General features: G+C 48.5%; 1 long non-coding RNA gene across 12 annotated transcripts in view; it reads right to left on the bottom strand.

The window, feature by feature from the left end:
• LOC139361163 (uncharacterized) overlaps positions 1 to 19771 on the bottom strand; it is a 121305-nt gene that overhangs the window by 9582 nt on the left and 91952 nt on the right. For 3 of the 12 annotated variants that reach the window (XR_011618709.1, XR_011618704.1, XR_011618705.1), the window contains exon 2: positions 234 to 5350. This is a non-coding gene — a long non-coding RNA (uncharacterized lncRNA). The other 9 variants (XR_011618703.1, XR_011618701.1, XR_011618707.1 and 6 more) reach the window with 8 other exon arrangements.

The following is a 19771-nucleotide window of genomic DNA, read 5'->3' as shown; positions in this document are numbered from 1 at the left end:
TGAATAATGTTGGAATCAAAATCACAGAAACTAAACACCAAATAGCGTAGGTTCAATCCGTGTCTCTAACAAGTATCTGGATAACTAAACTTTCTGCTTTACTTGGGTGTGAAGATCATGAAATGTAGTTTATAATTATTTGGGCAGAGAAAAGAGAGAATTGGGGTAGTTATGTAAAATTCAAGATTAAAGAAAAGCAGTATTATATAGCAGAAATATAAATTGGCTATTACCTTCAGTAATTTAGATCAGGGGTTGGCAGGTCCGTGCACCAAATCTGGTCCGTTGTTCTTGTAAATAAAGTTTTCTGGGTCCACAGCCATACGCACTTGCTGTCACCCATGGCTGAGGGCAGAGTTGAGTGGTTGTGAGAGACCTTATGGCCTGCAGGAACTAAAATACTAGCTGGCACCTTGCAGGCAAAGTTTATGACCTGATTCGGGTAGCTGCCTAGACTGTCCAATTCACTTGTTCTAAAACAATCCAACAATACAGCACACTTATCTGAAGATATGAGAACATGCATGCACCAGCCTAATCAGAAGAAAAGTCCAATTCCACCCAGAGGGTTACAAACCCTTCCCTTTTCCCTACAAGGAATTAAATGAATAAAACTGTGTGAGATTTTACTGGTATGTATCGTATGTATGAATCTTGATGAAAACTTAAAAATGTGTATTTATACAGATAGATAAAGTTACTTTTCATACACTGTTTTCGGACTTCTGGTTCACAAAATCTGCATTTCTGCACCATGACTTTGAAGGCAGAAACCCGACTACTGGGCTAGTGGTCAATTCTGAGGCACCCAGCATGTTCAGGAGGCAGCGTCGGGGAGCGTGTCCCTTACCTGGAGGGGTGTAGGCGTCCATGGAGGTCTGCACGACCAGGGACCTGCGTTTGGAAGGCATAGGCACCGCCATCTTCTGCTCTTTGTGTCTGGCCAGAGCCGCCTGGACAGCTTCCGTGTGGACGTCTGAAACGGAGAGAGCTCAGTCGGTGCTCAGCTGAGGTCCCAGAGGCCAAGCTGCACCCTCCTCTCTGTCCCCGCAGTACGGTTCATCCACCTTCTGGAACTCACCAACAGATGGGTGGGTGAGGAAAAAAAATCAGTGTTTACAGTTCCAGTAAAGACATTAAAATTTATTCACAGACTTTTTTCATTTTAGTACTTTAGAATCCATATCTGCAAGCAAACACTGGGTGTAAACTGCACTGAGATTTTTCTTTTTAGGGTGAATGAACCTTGATCTTTGGAGATTCTTTGTAGGTCACACGTTTGAGCCTCCAAATCCTTTCACTGTACCGCTGAGAGGCGTGTGCACGCCTCGCACCCCAACTCACACAGCCACGGTCGCAGCTCAGCTCAACACCGGCCATGGGCCAGGACTGTGTTGGCTATGGATATGGTTTGGCTGTGTCCCCACCCAAATCTCAACTTGAATTCTACATCCCAGAATCCCTATGTGTTGTGGGAGGGACTTAGGGACAGGTAACTGAATCATTGGGGCCCGTCTTTCCTGTGCCATTCTCCTGATAGTGAATAAGTCTTATGAGATCTGATGGCTTATCGGGGTTTCCACTTTTGCTTCTACCTCGTTTTCTCTTGCTGCTGACATGTAAGAAGTGCCTTTCACCTCCCACCACGATTCTGAGGCCTCCCCAGCCATGCGGAACTGCAAGGCCAACTAAATCGTTTTCTTCCCAGTTTCGGGTATGTCTTTATCAGCAGCATGGAAATGGATTAAAACAACCATTAAGACATTTTGTGGCTATTAACCCATTACATTAATTCCACACATTCACTGAATGCCTTCTCTGTTAGTCCCTATGGGCTGGGGTCGCAGCGGTGATAAGGCAGACAGTCTCATGGCATCTCACGCAGGCCACTTGTTAAGGGATGAGACAAGTGATAGATGGGCTAGAGAATTAAAGCAGAGACAGATGCAGCAGCAACTCCAAACTGTGAAGCCAGGGAAGAACCCTCTTAACACAGAATCAGAACAACAGGAATGAAGCATAGCGGCTGTCAAGACGAGAATCTTCGAGACACAGGCAAAAATCCGCTCAAAGGCCCTAAACTGTCAGTGAGAACGGTGTTAGCAGAATAAAACCACCACCACCAAAAATGGCCAGCTGAGTGAAGACGGGTTGGGGCAGTTTTCTCTGAAGCTGCGAGAATGATCCCACTGAAAGGGAATTGGACGTGGCTTTCTGGCTTAAACCCCCCAAGCTGCCACCTGAGACAGGACCCAGACCCTCAGCATCACGCCCACAAGCAGCTCATCACACTGCTTGGTCTTGGTCAGCCTTTGTGCACACTTCTCTCCCTAACTAGATAAAGAGCCTGGTCATCTGGCCACTATTTCTAATTCCCAGGTCAAAAACCACTATGTGACTGACTTGGCTCATGGCCGAAAACTGAAGGGATCAATGAGGTGACAGTCCACTCACTTCCACAAATCGCTTTTTGTTTTGCATATTCTCCGTTTTAAACTTTTCGGATGTAATTTCAAAGACACAGAAAATCTGCAAGACCAGCGTAGTGAATTCCCACATAACTTACCAGGCTCAACTTAGGCCCAACTGCTCCTATCTTACATCACGGCTTTCCCCCCTCCCCCATGAATTTTCTAAGTCAAATGAAAATAAATTTCAGATACTATGTCCTTCCATACCTAAATGTTTCAATGTATTTCCTAAACACAAGGATATGCTCTCACATTCATTTTCCTCAAGATCGGGAAATTTAAATGTCATATACAAAGTTCACTTTCAAATGCTGTCAACTGTCTCCATAATTTTCTTACTTTGTCTTCCTCTTTTACGATCCAATCCAGGATCATGATTTGTCATGTGATTTTTACCAGTCCAGCATCCAAGTTTCTCAGGTTTTGTGTTTTTTGAAATTGGAAATGTGAAAGAATACAGGTCAGTTATTTTACAGTTTGTCCTTTATTTTGGTATCTTCCGGACTAGACTCAAGAGTATGCATTTTAGCAGGGACACCGCAGAAGTCTGTCCTGTGTGACAATGTTAACATCGGCAACTCAGTGAAGGTGGTGCTTAAGTGCCTCCAAAGCAAAGATGCTACTTCTCGCGTTGAAACTAAGATTTGGGAGGAGACACCCTGACACTATGTGCATATTCTGTTGTCCATGAATTCTTCACTACTAGTTTTAGCAGCCACTGATTTCCTGTCATTCCTTCTAAATCATTATATCTTCCATATTCACTGAAAAATAATTTTATCTTTCAGCATTCATTTACATATGTCCATATGTACTCACGGAGTCGGGCTTGGTGGGTTATGATTCATAGTTACAAAGGTTTGTTCTGTTGCTCAACTGGTCCCAGATTTGACACCAGATTCCCCAGCCCTTAGGCCAGGGCTCCTTCTGGTGAAGAACGGTGTTCGGAAGCTAAGAGTGGGCACCGGGTGCTGCTGGACATTGCCAGAAAGTAGAACACACACACGCATGTACACGCATGTGCACCCACACCCATCCACAGGCACTTCTATCCCTGTCTACATCTGTCGGGAGCCACCAGCTTATACTTGTACCTCCTGCTGCAACCGAATCCCACGTGATCCATTCCAGGCTTTGGCCTTTTCTTATTTCTACCTCTCTGGCACCTGTAGCACTCAATATATTCACTGATTTATTAAGCTTATTTGCTTAAGCCTGGAGATAAAGAAATGCTTTCAGAATTGCTATCTAATACGACTGTGAAAAATCTATCGACTTCAGTGCTCATTTGTAATTATTTTTTTCATTTTTTTTTTTGGAAGGTAGGGAGTACAAAGTATACACAGTGAAATGTTCAGATCTTGAGTACACTTGGCACATTTCGATAAATGGAAATCTATTACCCTAATCAAATCTTTTGCATCAAAGTTCCCACAAGTCCCCTCCCAGTCAATCCCAGCCCTCAAGAGACAGCCACTGTTCATTCTCGAGGAGTGTTCTTGGCGCTCTTCCGTCACCCGAGACTCGCACAGATTCTCCATCGTCACATGGACTCCACGGCGTGGTGTTCACTCTCTGCTCAATTCAAGGCTCCTGGAACTCATCCCCGTTGTCTGTTTTGGTTTCAGCATTTTGTACATTTTTCCTGCTGGGAACTAGGACAATGTATGAACATATCAGAATTTGCTCATGTTTCTCCAGATGAGAGAGATTTATGTTGTTTCCAGTTCTTGGCTCTGACAATTTACTCTGGAGATAATGTGCATTCTTTTACAAGGACACACATTTTCAGCTCTCCTTGGTGAACGTCTACAGCGTACCTGCTGAGCCATATGGTAAGTGTACACATTTTAAAGAAACTGCCACAGTTTGCTGAAGTGGCTGTGCCATTTTAAGTCTCCATCAATCTGAGATCCAGTCTGTCATATCTTCACCAGCACCTGCTACTGTCCTCCCTTCTCCACTCTTGTGAAGGGGAACCTCGTGGGTTTAAGTTGTACTTACCCAATGACTCCCTGGTGAGCACCTCTCATGGGCCACTGGGCATCTGTATACATCTGTTGCGAAGAGTCCATCTTGCATGCTTGCAAAATTCACACCATTTCTGGTTGTTTGTACATTTCCTAAAATGTTCTAAATAAGGCCCTGTGTCTTCTGTACATCAAGCATCTCCCTGCTTCCAAGTCTTTATGCCTCTTAGTTCTCCTGACTCACGTCACAGACGAGGGCCCCAGTGCACACCATGCGAACCTGAAGCACGGAGAATGGCCATGCTCCCGACACCCCTGACTGTGGGCAGAGCTCCCCGGCTGCCACCACCGAGGAGGGGGGTCAGCTCTTGTTTCTCAGGAGTGGCCTTTATCAAACGGAGAAAGTTCCCTTCTGTTCCAGATGTGATAGGAAATTCGTATAAGGACTATTAAATTTCAACAGATGTTTTCCAGTGTCTACCGAGAGGATAAAATGGGTTTTCTGTTTTATTTTTTGTTAATGTGGTGAATTACATTGATTTTTGAATGATGAGCCAAATGTGCAATGCAAAACTACAGATCATGAGAACAAACTCTAAGTGTTCATGGTATTCTTATCCCTTTTACATATTTCTGGGTTTGATTTAGTAAGAATTTGTTCAAAGCTTTGGCATCTGTATGTCGACAAGAGTGAAAGTCGTGAGATTTTGCCTCGCATGCAAACTAACAAAGGGAGCCAGCACCAGCCCAATGCACTGAAAGAGCCGGGACATTTCCGGGCCAGAAACAAAGGGCTTGTCACACACAGTGGGGCAGCAGGACCCACTCACCCCTGTCGATATTCAGGATCACACAGTGGGGCAGCAGGACCCACTCGCCCCCGTCAATACTCAGCAACGTCCTGTATCCCTGTACAAAGACAAGATGTTATTTAGGCAAAACAAAATTAACATGTAAAGAACTGCTCACACTTTTCTCTTCTGAGAAAATTTGTTTTTAGCAACCATGGCTCTCAAGGCACTCACTTGCACATTATACATAATACTGCTTGTGGCCAAAGTCATGGTACCTTCCTATTCTTATTTACCAAGAGTTCTGAAAGGTGAGTATTTTAAAGAGAAAAGAGGTATGTGGCTTACCCCAGGCTAAGGAGTGAGTTAGCTGGACTATTCTTGTGAAATATGTGCTTTTTCTAATTAGAAAATCTGAGAACAAGGTATCAGTGTGAGTCTGTTGTTTCCATGAAGGAGTGAAATGGATGCTGGGAAATTGAAGGAGCTTCAGAACGGGAATCTCACAACCTCAAATGGGGAGACCGGCAATTGGGAAAGCAGTCACTCTGATTCATGGAGTTTTCGGAGATTCACGTCCACTCCGTGCTGCATTTGAGCGACTTTTCTTCTTGTGATGTGGACCCGATAGAAGAGAGGTCCCACATAGACATTCGGCATTTGTGAGGGTCTGGCACCGTGACTCACTTCTATAGATTTAACATGTTTACGTATAAATTACAATGGCTCAACTCTATAAAAACTGATAGCAGTAATGGATCAATTCCCTCATTTCTCACTTGGGCCACACTTCCTGTTTCTGCAAGAACATATCGCTTGGCCAGAAGACACGATGTTGACATTGACAGGAAAAAGGACCTTGTATAAAAATGATGCAGAGAATTCTTCTCAAAGGCAACTGGGACACACACTTTGTTGGTGACCAGCTGTCCACCAGCGCAGCAGCGAGAGAGAGCTCCACGCGTGAGCAGTCACAGCTCCCGTGATCCACACCAAGACCCCCAGGGTGATGACAGGCCAACCAGCAGCCTTGGAACATACACTTCCTTCCCGAAATAGCTTCCTGAGAGACAACAAACAGTGATAATTGCAGGCATTTCTATGACTGGGAAGCAAGAAACCCTCCCAGTCCTGTTCCTTCTACACCACATCCAGAACAGGCGTACACCCGGTGTAGAAAGCTCCCAAGGCCTGAACAGATCATTCGATTCTAATTCAGACTGACCTAATCTCTGCAGTGCAGTCCTACAAACAGACTTTCCAAAAGTTACCAAACCACTACCTCAAACCTCATGCTTTCTCTGCTTCGAAAGAGGACATGCGGCTCGGTTTATACGGCCACCAGCACACACACAGGGTATTATCTTATTGCCCTTCAGTGCCAAGAAGAATCCTGTGGTCTCTCACAGTAAAAACAAAACCACAGCCACCACAACCCAGCTTTTCAAGTTGCAGGGAGTTTTACAGCCTCTTTCTATGTCGTCTTCCTTTTTGCCCCAAACTGGATATTCTTTTTACTTTCTCCTTATTTCCTGAATATAATTTGATCAATATAATCAAAGTGCTTGTGTTAGAAGCAACTTTACTTGAGAAGAATAGAAAGAACTACATCAAAATATTAAGAGTAGCCATTTCAGGATGACAAGAGAACAATATATTGTTTTTGTTCATTCTTTTCAACATTTGCAAAGTTTTGTGCCTTGAGTGCAGTCACTTTTGCAATCAGAGGTTACAGTGCTTGATGGAATGAGGCCATGAAGCACACACACCACCGAGTTTCTAACACAGAGCGATCTATGGGGAAGGATGGAGACACAGGAAAGGTTCATTTTAAAGCAATGCAGGTGTTTTTTCCATAAAGGCAAAAGACATTCTTAAAAGTGTTTGCACCATACACAAGTCTGCTAAATTTCATCAAAAAACAGAGAAAACAGTAACAGAAGAACACTTTAGCCCACAAGGAGACCAGCACACCCAGCTCGAGGCCACTCCAGATGAGGAGTGGAGAGTGGTTTCCTCACAGCTGACCCACAGGATCGGGTAACACAAGCAGAAGGGAAACATGGGGACCACAGAGACGTCAGACTGTGGACTGCACAGCAAGAGACAGCAACACAAACTAGCGGAGTAATTAAAAACTATGGTAAAAAGAGGTCCACATTCTATTTTAACCTGAAATCAGTGGCACGGTGACCACACCACCCTGCAGTTGCCTCCTCCCTCCCCCACACACAGCAGCCTCCTGGGACAACATCCTACTTCCAACTTGCAGTTACCTCCTGTCCCACCCCCCACCACAGTGCCCCCCTACAACTTCATCCTACTTCCACCCTGCAGCTGCCTCCCATCCCCAACACACAGCATCCTCCTGGGACAACCTCCTACTTGCCGGCCACAGCCTGGAGCCCCCAAAGCATGGAGGGGCTTAGCGAGCCACACAGCATTCCCCCTTCACACCTGGGAAGTCAGCCCCTCACTGAAGTGGGTCCTGCGCCCGCCAGCTGTGCATGATCAGAGGTGTGAGGTTATGAACCTGGTCACCCACTGTGCAGAGAGGCGTGAGGTCATGGACCTGGTCACCCGTTGTGCCCGATCAGAGGTGTGCAAGGTTCCAGACCTGGTCACCTGCTATGCACAATCAGAGGTGTGAGGTGATGGACCAGGTCACCCGCTGTGTACGAATAGAGGTGTGTGTGGTTAGTGACCTGGTCACCAGCTCTGCACAATCAGAGCCATGCGAGGTTACAGACCTAGTCACCAGCTGCACCCAATCAAAAGCTTTTGAGATTGGAGACCTGTTCACCTGCTGTGCACAGAAATGTGAGGTTATGGACCTGGTCACCCCGCTGTGCATGATCAGAGGTGTGCGAGGTTAGGGACCAGGTTACCTGCTGTTGTCCAATCAGAGCCAAGAAAGATTACAGACCTAGTCACCAGCTGCGCCTAATCAGAAGCTTTTGAGGTTACGGACCTGGTCACCCACTGTGTGGGATCAGAGGTGTGCCAGGTTAGGGACCAAGTGCGTGGTGATGGACCTGATCAGCAGCCAAGACACCTGACGTTTCCAGTGTCATCCCGACTTCTTTCAAAACTGGAAAAGTCTTCAGCTATTTCCCAAAGGCTCTTCCATCTTTGAAAACGATATGCGTGTGCACAGGTGATACCGATGACTGAAGATTGAAGGTTAGAGCATTCCAGCCCCATGCCCATGTCCCATCCCAACTGCGAAAACTTGAGCACAAACATCTCCCTCTCTGAAGCTCCCTGAACCCGGTGGCGGGCCTGGGACTCAGGTCCAGTGTCCTGTCAGTTACACTGAACAAAATGTCATTCAACACTGGCCATGGGCCCTATGCTTTAAACGTCTAAAAACCACATAGAAACCTCCCAAAGAACTACAATCTATAAAAGCTTTCATGACTAGTATTTTAGGAAGACTGACCAATCTTGACCTAAATCAAAGCCGACACTGCCCAAATTAACTCTGACCCCAGCTTCGTGCAAAGGCAGCCATCGCCTGGCCGTCGGTGTGACCAACAGCCTGGGCACAGACAGGACCAGCGCCGGTCCATCCCTGCACCTTAAGCGGGCTTCTGAGCTGCTGTCCATGATCAGTGATGGTGACGCCCAGAGCAGCTTTCCAGGAAAGCAGTAAACCTTTCAGGTCCTCACCTCACGAGGATGGCCATGTATAAATCAACTACCTTTGTTACTGCCCTGCCATTCCCAAAGAGGGGATGGGTTAAACTTCTTCCTCCTCCACATGCCCAACACAAGGCACAAGGAGACGGCAAGACCAGATTGGCTGGAGCTGGGAAGTTGTGCACTACAGATCAGTGCTGTGTGACCCAGGGAAGGCATCACTCGAAACACGTCCTGGAGGGCGACCAATCCGACCCGACCGTCCACCTCCAGGGTCAGCCAAGGGGCTCCTCTTGATGTGTCATCCTGATCACCCCTCACAGAGCAAATGAGCCTTTGACTTCAGCCTGTCCTAGGTACAACACCGACTCCCACCTCCCACATCCTGAACCAGCCTGTTCCGGGAATTGCTGTGGAGGTAGAGGAGCAGGCCCAAGACATCTAGTGGCATTTCCTGGCAAGGACACTCACCATGCTCGACCATAAAACTCGGGTCAACTGGTTTTCGGAGGGACTGTAATTTACTTGTGGCACGCATGGATACTGATTGACCCAGGGAGGGGCACGGAGGAGGCTGAAGGAAAACCCATGGTGACTGCGCCAGGAATTCCCGCACACACCGACATCTTCAGACTAGGGCGGCGTCCTAGTCTTACAATCAAACCGAAAGCCCAGAGAAACTAGGGAGCTTGTCCAAGACCAGCAAAAAGTATGTGGGCAGCTGGGATTCAACTAAGTCCTTCCCTGGATCCATCCGCGCTGCTCCCTGCCCCCACTCCCACCACCCCGCCATGGCCCCCGATAGACACAGCAGGTCTGAACATCAGGCACCCCGCACGCAGAGTACGGAGCAGAGCCGGCTTCCACAGTGGGATCTCACACACATCCCACTCCCCTTCTTGCCGAATGCCTCGGGACTCTGTGCGGTCAAGTCTGCAGATGTGGCCTCACTCTGCGCTAGGAGATCTGGGTGGCCGGCAGCGTTTTGCAGAGTGCTCCTCCAGACGGGGCTCGTCGGCTGATCCATGAGACACAGGACACCTGAGAGAAGGGCCGACAAACCCCACAAAGTCGCTCCCAACCTGTAAAGGACAGGGCCAAGGCGGGGCTCCTGGCAGTCCACGCTTCGGACAGGTCTTGCTGCAAACTGTGGTGCTTGTCAGGTGCGAGGAAGTTTCCCAGGGCAGGAGCTCTCCTTGCACAGCAAAAGCGGCACAGGCAATGCAGCAGGGCGTACTTTAGCTCAGGGCTCAGGAACCACGGGGTGCAGCGCGGCCTGCAGCAAACCAGACACATCAGAAGCCAAACTCCCACCTTTTACATTCAGTGACATTGAAGGGAGGGAGTTGTCTGTAGCAATGGTCCTCCTGGGGGACCCGTACAGCACGCATGACCACCGACACTGACCACGAGTCCTTCCTAGGTCCTGGGGGCTACCCCACTTTACACGCACGGTTCCATGCACAAATCTATGCAGGGCAGTTGTTAGCCCCAGCTTAGAGATGAGGAAAACGCTGCTGGAAAAGCTAAGTGAGAAAATCAGACTTCAGCACACCTGCCATCTCCAAGACCACTATTACTCTATGTGCTAGGGTCTCAAGGGTTGGGTGTGTGGCATTTTAAGTGACTAATCATAGGTGGTTTTCTTCTCTCCACCTGTTTAGCCTGAACGTGCACGTACACGCTCTGCTGCAGGTGCACTGCCGTATGGGGACCAGCAACGCTCTTTCCTGCCTCGGGGTCTAGTCACTGCCTTCCGGAAAGCTCTCGCCTGCTTTACAGCCAAGCCAGGTAGGCCTGGTCAGCTGCACAGTGAAATTCCTGCAGTGTCAGAGCTAAGTGCCGGCTGAGACTTTAACAGCGAAGACAGCGGAGTAATGGGGATAAACTGAGCAAAACTGTATTGTAACGCAGATGAACGTCTAGAAGCAAAAGAAGCTGACACCCCTAAGAGAGCAGGCGATTGCCTCTCACTATGATGTTAATAGCAGCTTGCTGTTTCCAGTGCCTCCGTGTGCCAGGGTTTCCAGTCAGCGTTTGTGTTTAACTGCTCCTGGGCTACCTTATCAAACCTCTGCAGAGATCAGGGATATCTAAATTGACCCAGTATCTGCAGGCTGGCTGCTCAGAGGTCGTGGTGTGGAACGGCCAGGACATCGCTTAGTCATACAGGGCACAAGCACGTCACTTGCCACTCCCGTTTTTCTATTTCATCAAACCTTCTTTTCTCCTGAATATTGACCATAGCAAAGTCATTAGCCTTCGAGATGCATTTGAAACATCAACTTGCGTTCTTCAAGAGGTTTAAGACACACTTAAGTCTTTCTTGCCATGCTCAACACACACAGCCGGCCCTTTCTGAAGTCAGTGTTTCTGGAACAAAAGCCTTGGCCTGCCCCAGTGAACATTCACAATGAGCACACTGTCGCGAGGCTGCTTGGCCAACCAGCAGGGGGCAGGAGAGAGCTGCAGGGGCCACGTGGGGTCCCTGCAAACCCGCCTCACTCCCTCAATCAAGGGCGGTGCCTCCTGCCAATCCAGCGGCTTCCTCCATGGGGAAGAGGCTTCTTCAGCTGCCATGGCACTGATTTCAGGCGGCTCAGCCAATGGGGCAACAGATTCAACAGAGTCCCATGTTGTTAAAGGAAAACTTCTGTTACCAGGCAACCTTAAGGTCAGATTCAACGGAAAATAACCAACAATATTGCTTCCAAACCAACAGGCTACTAGTGCCTTATCCTTCAATGCTGCTTAAACACGGAAAAGTATGAGGAAAAAAGAGCATGGCACTTACTTCTTAAAAAATAACACCTCTTCCAGGTTCATTTTACCCCTATCATAAAGACTTAGAACTGTGGATTCCCTACAGGAACGTGGAGTGGGGGTGGATCCCCACGCTGACCCAGCCTCACCCCAGGTCAGTCATCCCCCCACCACGGGGTTCACACCTCTCCAGGCCCTGTCACCTCATCAAGGAAAGGTGGCGTCTCTGAGCTCTCTTCGCAGGAAGTACCCGAACGGGAGCTAGAGACACAGACACACCCACAACTGCTTTGAAATCCTGAACATATTTAAGGACTTCATTATTAGCTTTTTAAAACTGTAAGAACAAAGTGAGCCTGGTTTTAACCTCTCTGCCACAATAACACCGTGTACATCTGTCTTTTACTGTTTGTTCCTTCTCCAGCAGCTGCTGCCTGGCTGGCCGACTGCAGAAGAACAGCCTCTGGTACTCCCGGGAAGCCCTCGGTAAAAGCGTGAACACCACGATCACGTCTCAGGATGCCGCACATGTTAGGGTCGCCCACAGACCGCCATTCCCACTGCCTAGAAGGCACTGAAGCGGCCTCCTGCTCTTTGTCAATGTCAACTTTCCTAAGCTAAGTTGTGTTGAAAATTTTTAACTGCAGTCCACACGTACTTCTTTGTGTCTTGTTTTTATCCTAGAGGAATATTTTTACGGAAAATTAAGCTTGCAAGGTTGAAGGATTTTCTGAAAGTCGACTCCAAATCCAGGAAGAAAAAAAAAATGGGCCAAATGTGGTGCTCACGCCTGTAATCCCAGCAGTTTCGGAGGTTGAGGCCAGCAGATTGCTTCAGCCCAGGAGCTCCAGACCAGCCTGGAAAACATGGCAAAACCCTGTCTCTACTAAAAATACCAATAATAATAATAATAATAATAATAAAGCTGGGCGTGGTGACGTGCGTCTAGTCCCAGCTACTCAGGAAGCTGAGGTGGGAGGATCACCTGAGCCCAGGAGGTGAAGGCTGCAGTCAGCCAAGATTTGCATCACTGCACTCCAGCTTGGGCGACAGAGTGAGACACCGTCTCAAAAAAACAAAGCAAAAACAACTGTATAAATCATTATAGAAGGGAGCTGGCCAGGCGCAGTGGCTCACGCCTGTAATGCCAGCACTTTGGGAGGTCAAGGTGGGCAGGTCACCTGAGGTCATGAGTTTGAGACAAGCCTGGACGCTGTGGCAAAACCCCATCTCTAATAAAAATACAAAAATTAGCGGGGCATGCTGGTGGGTGCCTGTAATCTCAACTACCGGGGAGGCTGAGGCAGGAGAATCACTTCAACCCGGGAGGCGGAAGTTGCAGTGGGCCGAGATTGCGTCACTGTACTCCAGCCTGGGCAACAAGAGCGAGAGTCCACTTCAAGAAATAAAAATAAAAATGAAGGGAGCTAATGTTTTTCATTTAAGGGAAGGGAGAAGAACATTCAGTATTTATACCTCTCAAGCACACATCTGCAGTGGTACCCTAAAGTATTCAAGATACACATTCCTACAAATATAGCTCAAAACTACTCACCAAGTTACCTGCTAAAAGCACATGCATTGTAAGAATGCTACATTATATTTTTTGAGCATCTGTATCCAATATTTTAGCATACTGGCAGTTTTCCCTTCAGGTGCTGTATGCCTAAATTATTACATGTTTAGTCATTCATTTCAGAATTTATGACTTGCTTTAGGCAATAAACATAAGCTACTAAATTAATGACTTAGGGGAAAAGTTACTAAGTTAACTTGGAAGTTAAACTTTGCAAACTGAATTTGTTGGACCTCATGCAAGCTAGACGATCAGTTTTTTAAATTGTTTCTTGTGTGTTTCCCTCGAGGATGGAAATAGCTTCTCTCTCATCCACTGTGCACACTGCAGCCCGCGCCTCTCGTCCACCGCGCCACACTGCAGCCTGCAATTCACCCTGTACCAGGCTTTCCACACCTTACCTGAAAGACACTAAGTATAACCAAGAAGGAAATGAAAAGCAAATAAATGACCTCCACCCCCACATCCAGCATGCAAATGTTAAACATTCATCAAAGTAAAACCAAAAACCCATGTTAGCTCACGATTGTAACTGGTAGAGTTATGTGCATGGCAACTTTAAAAGTCTAGTTAAGTAAAAACCTAATGGAGACTCTCAAGAAAGACATGTGCAAAGATTGACAGTGAGGAGAGGACTTCACTCTGCATCCAGCCTGTCCTGGAAGCCACGGCCAAATGCCAGGTTGTATGGATCTGAAAAGCAGGAAAAAACAAGTGTTGAAAGGTGTACAGTCTCAGCAATGTACAAATTCGATGTAGGATGCTCAGAAACCTTGAATTTCCATCAGAAAACAGCAACATGAGCAAGTTTCCCAGCAGTGCCCACTTTCTACCTACGGCATGTGTAACAGTTACGCTGGCCACCTCCGGGGGGACAGAGGCTTCCTGGTCACATTCGCTCTGGCAGCCACACAGCTGGCCCCGCCACAAACACCTGTCTAATACTGAGGAACCACTCTCTCCCTGGGCTTTGCTCGCTCTAGCCAGGAGAGCGTATTTACAGAGTACTTTATTGACTGAGTCCTCGTTCAATGCGTCAAGCTTGTTGAAGGCAGGGCAACCCCATTCCTGGCCCAATTAAGTGAACTGAGCAGAGCAAATGCCTCCAGTTGGACGGCACTCAGTCACGACAGCAGTGGCCACTGTTCACAGGGCGCTGGCTTCGTGCCGAGAACAGTTCCAAGCGTCTTCTCTCTGTCCGAGGAATGTGCACTGCAACCCTGTGGGGCCGTTTGCAACGTCCACCAGAGTTCTGACGCAGCCAAGTCCAGGCTGTCTGTGGACCTCGCCACGTGGCCGTCCACATCCCCTGCAGATCAGATCTCACTGCAGGGACCGCGGGTTCCAGGGCTGCCTTGTGGCACATGCTCCCTTCGCCGCCACCTCCTAGCCCCTGACATCAACCCTCACCACTGCTGCCAACACTTGATTTTCTCATGGCTCCTGAGGGGCCTGTTCTGCCCTTCCCTGCTCCCTGCGTCTGGCTTGGAGGGTGCCCACATCAACGCCAACGCTCACGTAATCACCAACCCTTCCATGGGGCTTGATGCCTAGGAGTCTCAATATCAGAAAGTCAGATTCCTGTGCTTGTTGGAGAATTTCTTCCCATTGTAGAAGTGAAGGAGATAAAATTCTAGGTGCCTGCAATAACCTCATTTCCACAACGAAGCAAGGTCAGTAGTAGCACAAAACAAACAAACAAAAAAAGTTTTTTTTTTTAAACTTCTTTTAAACAAGCTAAATACAATTTAAGTTTTACATCCATGTTCTCATCAGCTCCCACCTGGTGAGCAGGCAAATAGTAATTTTCAAAGAAACAAATTGTTGCATAATTTTAACACTTAGCATTATCACTATTAAGCAAGAATTATCCCAAAAATACATGATGATCTTGTTCTCACGTTCAAAAATTGATTGTCATACAGTGAAATAACACTTAATGCAAAGGAAAGTTTCTTTTCAGGTATCTGTTCTGGAAAAGAAAAAAAAAAGATTTCTGGCAAAGAGATAAACATTAATTATGTAACAATCCAAAATGCCTCTGGGAAAAATGATGTCATCCAATTAGTTCTTTGAAGTGTTACAAATGCAGCTGAGTTTTAATAGTAATTTGTCCATGATTATCAAAAGAATCTTTTAAAATCTTAGTACTGAAATAACTATAAATGGATGTAATACGCAAAGCAGAAGAGTTAACATTTGGGGTAGATTTTGGCCCATCTTTTTAACATATACATAGTTATTTACCTAGTTGAAGCTTATCCCTCTCCTCCTAGGCTCTTCAAGACTGATTTTCAAACATAGGACTGGATTTTGGTACATGAAGGCAGCTTTAAAATGTGTTAGGATCAGGCCGGGCACAGTGGCTCAAGCCTGTAATCCCAGTATTTTAGGAGGGCAAGGTGGGTCGATCATTTGAGGCAAGGAGTTCAAGACCAGCCTGACCAATATGGCAAAACCCGGCCTATATTAAACATTTTTGTAATTAGCCAAGTGTGGTGGCACACACCTATAATCCCAGCTACTTGGGAGGCTGAGGCAGGGAGAACTGCTTGAAGCCAGGAGGCGGAGGTTGCAGTGAGCCAAGATCGCACCACTGCACTCCAGCTTGGGCGACAAAGAGAGACGGTCTCAAACTAGAACTTAGCCTCAGGAAAAGCATTGAGCACCCCCCACCCAAACCAACCCAAGGAATCACATGGCAATGGTTATCATCTGATTTCGACACAATAAAGTTCTATTCTCCTCTCTAAACACAATGGTAAACACCTGCTATCAGCCCACAGAAACTCCCAGGACCCAGTAACACTGGACTAGCAAGATTAATGGGCCACGTATGCAGGGTTCAGCTGCAGAAAGTGATGACACCAAGAATGGTGTGTGCTCAAACCAGATTCCTTGCTTTCGGGGTGGAGGGGCTTCCCGGGAAAATCTAGTCCAGTGGGATGGTTTCCACTTCCACCATAAGGAGGAAACGGGGGGTTTCCTGAGGGCACTGACAGGACCTGGGTCTCTGCCCCTTTGTCCTCTGTCCTGTTTTGGGATGAGGGTGGGCTGAAGGCAGGTTTTCCCTACATCTTCCGGGCAGGAGAGATGGAGCTGACAAGTGGACGACGGTTTTTCCAAATCGTTGCCATGTTTATAACCTGTTATCAACCTGTTTTCCCTGGAGATCAGTGAAGCAGCATCATTGATTCTCTTCCATTAGGGACAACCCGGTGTTACGGGAGGCAGGAGACAGCATGCAAGCTGGGTCAGCCTCTGTGCGAGTCTGAGTCAGTCACTTGTGTCTGGTCCCCAGCATGCTCGTCTATCAAATGGGCGGCCCCACAGACCAGTGACTTTGAACCAGAGTTCCATGGAGGTTGCCCAAGGACGGGGGGGGAAGGGGAGGAAGAGGAGGGAGGAGGAAGAGGAGGGAGGAGGAAGAGGAGGGAGGAGGGGAGGAGGGAGGAGGGAGGAGGGAAGGAGGGAGGAAGAGGGGAGGAAGGAAGGAAGAAGGGGAGGAAGGAAGAAAGAAGGGAAGGGGAAGGAAGAAGGGGAGGGGGCGGAAGAGGAGTGTGGAGGGAGGAGTGTGGAGGGAGGAGTGTGGAGGGAGGAGTGTGGAGGGAGCACTGTGGAGGGAGCACTGTGGAAGGAGGAGCAGAAGCGGGGTTCTCTGAGGAGGAGGACCAAGTTTCTGAGGTGTCTTGGAGTCAGAGTTGGCAGTGGCTTGGGCTCTAGGCCCTCTCTTGCATAGTTTTAGGCTTTAACTATTTATATTTGTGGACTCTTTAAAAGATTTAATTTGAAGAAAACCGGAGTTGGGGATACCTTGCTTCTAAAACACAATTTCTCAAGCCTGAGACTAAGTGCTAGGCATTGCTCATTCTGTTACCGCCATTTCCTCCTATTTAAAATCAGCCGCACACCCCCAATCTCCCTTCAGTGCAAACACCTTTTCCGAGGATCTCAAACAGCAGAGCGAGCGGCCCATGACCCCAGCCGTGGGCACGAGGAGCGAAGAGCAGACGTGCGGAGAGGGCTGCGGACGACATGAGAGGCAGAGGCCCGGCACCTCCCTGCAGGGGCTGTGCTCCTCCAGGCCTAAAGGACATCCTCGCCTCTGGGGTGAACAAGCAGCACAAACTATCAACACTTATTCCAAAAGAACAGGAAGAAAATTCAAACGAAGGTAACACAGTTATCCCAACACAGCACTGCAGCAGCCCAGAAACAGGAGGGCCAGTGAGCCTGAGGTGAGCAGTTCCAACAGCGGGACAGCGACGTTGGCATTAGGGCTTTTCGGCAAAAAAAAAAAAAAAAAAAAAAAGACACAAAAGGTAACATGGGCCACCCATTATTTCCTGCCAGTGGAAAGACACCCACAGGCCCCCAGATGCCAACAGCCCCTTGGGAACGAGCTCACGCAGCACTTCAGGTCTTCGCACGAGCAGGCACGTGGTGTCCTCAGTATTCCCGCCCGTGACACATACACCACACTTGACTCCCATACCTGCGGGTCCAGGGGAATGGCGGGAAGTTCTCGGGGGACCGGGCATCCTGTGAGGGCACTGCATGATTATGTACCTCAGAGGATTCCCCGGGCAGGTGCTCTCTCTCCAAAGGATGAACTGGATCCTGACCACACCCAGATCGCGCTGACCTGCAAGCCAAGCGCCAACATCTCACATCCAAAGGGATGCACAGGTGCCTGCTGCACGTGGAGCCCAAGCACCTCGCAGAGCTCAGGACGAACCCAGTGTCCAGGCCTGGGGCCGTCACCAGCCAGGAGAGGTGTCCGGGGCACTTCCCAGCGATGACCACAAGAAGAAGCAACTCAGGACAAAGCCAGTGTCCAGGCCCAGGGCCGTCACCAGCCAGGAGAGGCGTCCGGGGCATTTCCCAGTGATGGCCATGGGAAGTAACAACTCAGGCCCATCAGGGGCTTCCTCATTATGCGGGTGTTAGAAGTAGAGACAGAGGTTCAGGTCTAGTGGCACAAACAGCGACGGACCCCATGGAAATGCGGGCGTGGCCCCTCCATCCCAACAGTCTGCATGGCTACTCCATTCTGCTCCCATCACACACACCCCCACACAGCCAAGCCCCTTCTCCTTTCCCCCACTGGATTCATCAAATCAAACCTCGCTGTCCTTGGCAAATGTACCATTAATTTACTTACTGCCCAGTAAAAAAAATCACACTTCCAGTTAACATGACAGCCCCGCTACGATAGAACAGCCTTAATTCAGACATGACGCAGAGGAACAGAGGGAGGAGGGGTCGAGGGCCGTCCTGGAATCGGCGGCTCTTTTCTGGGGAAAGTCTCCCTCCCACCCGAGCCCGACACTCATGCCACACTATCCCCATGGTGTCTGAAAGCTCCATGAAGACAGGGTCACTCTGACCCCTTCACACCCACAACGCCAAAGAGGAGCAGATGTTCAGGAAAAGTCTCCTGCTAGTGCTGAAGACAGGAATAATCCCTCGTGGTGCCCAGAATGTCAGGAGAAAACAAGGCACCACGTGAACACTTCCAGGTGAATTTTGGAATGACTCTGCCGAATGCCAGTCATCCTTTTTCAGAACAAAACCAATACCGGGAAACATGTGTCGCCAGCAGAGAGATGGTCCTTTAGACGGCTTACAAACACACCTACGTTACACTGAATTTATCTCAAGCCACCCTTCTCTGTGCTAATGTAAAAAGTCTCCTTTATTAACCAGTAGCCTTTTTCATCTGGTGCTTTATTAACAAGCAAGACGGTCCTGTAACACTCAGGCATTGTTGAAAACGTCAAATGGAAGCCTAGAATCCTCTTCCGTGCAGCTTCACTGCAAAGTATTTTGACGTGAGCCAAATCATGCTATTCCTACATCTCCACAGGAAACTCAAGGCTTCATCAAGGAAACGCAGCATGATTTCTGCTAGGCACAGAAATTGGTGGGGTGGGCATGGAGTTGAGGGAACATTACATAGAAAGAACACCGCGATAATCACCTGTATGAGAGCCACACTGGCCGGCAAGCCCCGGTCGGCTCGGTCTCTGCACAGTCACAGACGTGAGGCCTGGAGGGCAGACACCTGACACTGCTGACCACCCCAAGGTCGTGGCCTCTGCCCCTTCTCTGCTGCTCATCAGTTCCAAGCTTCTGGCAACACCGCCTGCTGCCCCCACTGCCTCATCGACTCTTCGTGAAAAGCAAATGTTGCCAGGATAGCTTATGAGTACATTTGCTGGGAAAGCAGCTCCGATTGACGCTGAAACCCCCTTCTCACACCCCTGGCAGCTCCCTTGCCCCCGATGTGCACATGCTTGCAGCTCTGACCTTGCTCAGTGTCCACACAGGCTCTGTCTCCTGGAGAGTCGAACACAGACTCAATGTTGAGTCAGAAATACACAAAGAGGGTGACGGTTACGAACTGCCTGCCCCCCAGAACACAGGTTGAAATCCTCACCCTCAATGTGATGTTGTCAGGAGGTCTTTGGGAGGTGATGAGTTCCCGAGGCTGGAGACCCTTGAATGGGATTTGTGCCTCAGAAAGGGGCCCAGCAACTCCCTCGCCCTCCCACT

This window comes from Macaca nemestrina (assembly GCF_043159975.1).
Source record: "Macaca nemestrina isolate mMacNem1 chromosome 11 unlocalized genomic scaffold, mMacNem.hap1 SUPER_11_unloc_4, whole genome shotgun sequence".
NCBI lineage: Eukaryota > Metazoa > Chordata > Mammalia > Primates > Cercopithecidae > Macaca > Macaca nemestrina.
The sequence above is the reverse complement of the archived record's forward strand: the minus strand, read 5'-3'. Positions and strand labels throughout refer to the sequence as shown.